Consider the following 2,760-nt stretch of genomic DNA (forward strand, 5'->3'; position numbering starts at 1 on the left):
ATAAAATATATATACATAGAATATATAGACTAAGATAAATCTAAGATTAAGTACTTAAGTTTGGATATATTTTTTAATACAATTTCAAATTTGTTATTGGTAGTTGTAAATATTAAACTTTTGTACTGGAATGTGTTTATAAAGATCGCTGTAATGAGCTGTTTCTGGACCAAATTGGTTGGAAACTAATAAATAAATATATTAAAAGTTATATATTAATAATCAAAAATTCTGTGCTGTACTATAAAAGACCTTGGCAAAGCAAACTAGTGCCCTTTGTCATGTCTGTAAATTTATTCCTGTTAGGAGGTTTATAATATGACTAATGCCAAAATGTGTCTGAATAGCTGATTTCTCTTATGCATGACATTTATTACAAAATAAGAGATTTGTGACAGGATGTGAAAAGGAATAGCAAGTCGCCCAACCTTAACAAAAATTCTGATGTAATATGCAATAGTTTTTATGCAATAAATGCTTTCAATTTCATTAGTTTCTTGTAATACTTGGCAATTTCAGTAAATCGCTGCTTGCGATTACAGGTATACTATTTAAAACGCAAATCAGAACAGCATTAATTGAATGTCATTTAATCAGTGTTGCTCTACGCGCCTTTTGCACGGTCACGTCACTGGCCCGGACGTCAACTCCCCAACTATCTTGATCGTGTCGGAGCTTTTTCTTTTTTTTGGACTTCTTGGCTCCAGTACTTCGGCTGCAACGATGAAATGCCCAGATGACACATCCACTACCAGCACGACCGAGTCTGAGACTGTTTGCTTTCTCGTGCTGCATGGCTTTTTTGCAACAATATGAGACACTATACATTAGTTACATCCATGGTTTTTAAAATGATGAGTATTGAGAAAAAAAAATAAAAAAGAAAAAATTATTATTTATATACAACGGCCCTGAGGCTCCACATGGCGCAACGCTCGTCGTAGCTCGTACTGCACATTATCACCTCGGGCGCCGCGTATGGTATATCGTGAATCAGGACGTGCGCTTGTGCTGGCAGGCGTTCTTTAACTGTGCAGACCCGAATTCAATTGTCTGCTCGAAATCAAACAAATGTACCAAGTAACAGGAGGCTATAGAAATGTACCAAGTGAATAACCTATGGCATCTACAATGACAATCATAATAATGAATACACATAATAACAATAATAATAATAAGCGGGTGCCAGCAGCTTACCACCAGCTAGAAGCTCAGTAATCAAATACACGAATGCACTGTCCTCGTGTACATCGATCAGCTTACCAATATTTTGGTGGCTTTGACATACGCTCAACAGTTTCTGCCAATACTGGATATTAGGCATTATTTTAATGTCAAAGTCGATCTGTGTTTTACGATCCTGGCAGCACTGTCACACCAAGTAGGCTTCGTCGCCAAGCAGCTCGTTGTTCTCGAGCTCGTACTTTACGAAGAAACTCGACTCCTCATAATGCATATAAGCTTCGAGGGCTAAGCGCCGGGGGTTCATGGATCACTGTGGCGACATCGGAGATTGGTTTGCAAGCCGAGGGTTTATCTCGTCCGGCATCATATTCTGAATGGTGACTGGTGACACGTAAGTGTATCCCTGTGGGAAAAAACAAATAGTATTTGTTATTTGTTTAATCGTGTAATGCTTTAAATTAAATAACAAGTGAGGATAACACACCCTTTACGTATTCTGGAGGACTTTGCCCTCATACTCAACGACGTTGATCTTGTTTAATTCCTCCTAAAAATTACTCGTGTTAAGCTCGTGGCTGATTTTGGGGACCTTGGGCAGTGAGACTACGTGCCACGCCAGCGCCTTTAAGTCAAAGTCAAAGCGACCAAACAACTTGTTTTCATTCGACCTTCATAGAGTCCTTGGGACCACTTCCCAGCTGCGAGCGTGGATTTTTATTAAGCAAGCTCTGATGAAGTTGCTGAAGTTTTGGCTCATTGAGTCCGGATAAGAGGGCTTGGATCTAAGGATGAGCTATGATATTGTCGAGCTGTCGGGTTTTTTTCTCTGCTCCAGGAAAAACGGTAGGATGTCGGTCATCAGCTCATAGATGAGGATTCTGATCCCCACCAATCCACTGCTTGTTACTAGTTTCGCAAGCATATGAAAGATCAAGAAGAGTTTGTTATAGGCACGTGTATATGTTTCCTTATATTATATAGTTATTTATGTGGGGCATTCCACATATCTCCCCACAGCCCCCCCCCCACATATAAGCTGAAATTCGACCGTTTTCATGATTAATTTGACATTTTATAACTTTTTCCTTAGATCCCCACAGCCCCCCTCACCATTAATCTTGTCCCCCCACAGACCCCCACAGACCCACCACGCTATTTTTTTGTCTCCCAAAGCCTTTCCACACCATGTTTCTTGTCCCCTTACAACTTTTTCTAATGAGTATAAATTACTTCTACAAACAATAAATTTTAATTTTACTTAGTTTAAAAAATATCTATTTTCATCTACTTTTCCACACCACCAAGGAGGCAAATAGATGTACTTAATACACATAAATGCAACATAAAATTTATGTTCTATTATGTAATAATGTTAATAAATAATTTATTAAAAATTGCAATATAATAATTATCAAATTGTTAAAAGTCATTGATAAGTATAAAGTTCTTGGTGTATTCAACTTTCTTGTGTTACTATTATTTTAAAACAAAATAACATTTGTTCATCCTTATACGTACATATACGACATGATATATCTACACACACACACACATGTATATATATATATGTGTGTG

At 37.5% G+C, this 2,760-nt stretch overlaps 1 pseudogene; it reads right to left on the minus strand.

Annotated features, from left to right (window-relative positions):
* Window positions 1-623: 623 nt before the first annotated feature.
* LOC149374172 (ribosomal protein S6 kinase alpha-4-like) lies at window positions 624-1,942 on the minus strand (annotated as a pseudogene).
* Window positions 1,943-2,760: the final 818 nt, after the last annotated feature.

The sequence above is a fragment of the Copidosoma floridanum genome, unplaced genomic scaffold (genome assembly GCF_036245765.1).
Source record: "Copidosoma floridanum isolate Cflo_tuat_1 unplaced genomic scaffold, Cflo_Japanese_pri ptg000021l, whole genome shotgun sequence".
NCBI classification, from domain to species: domain Eukaryota; kingdom Metazoa; phylum Arthropoda; class Insecta; order Hymenoptera; family Encyrtidae; genus Copidosoma; species Copidosoma floridanum.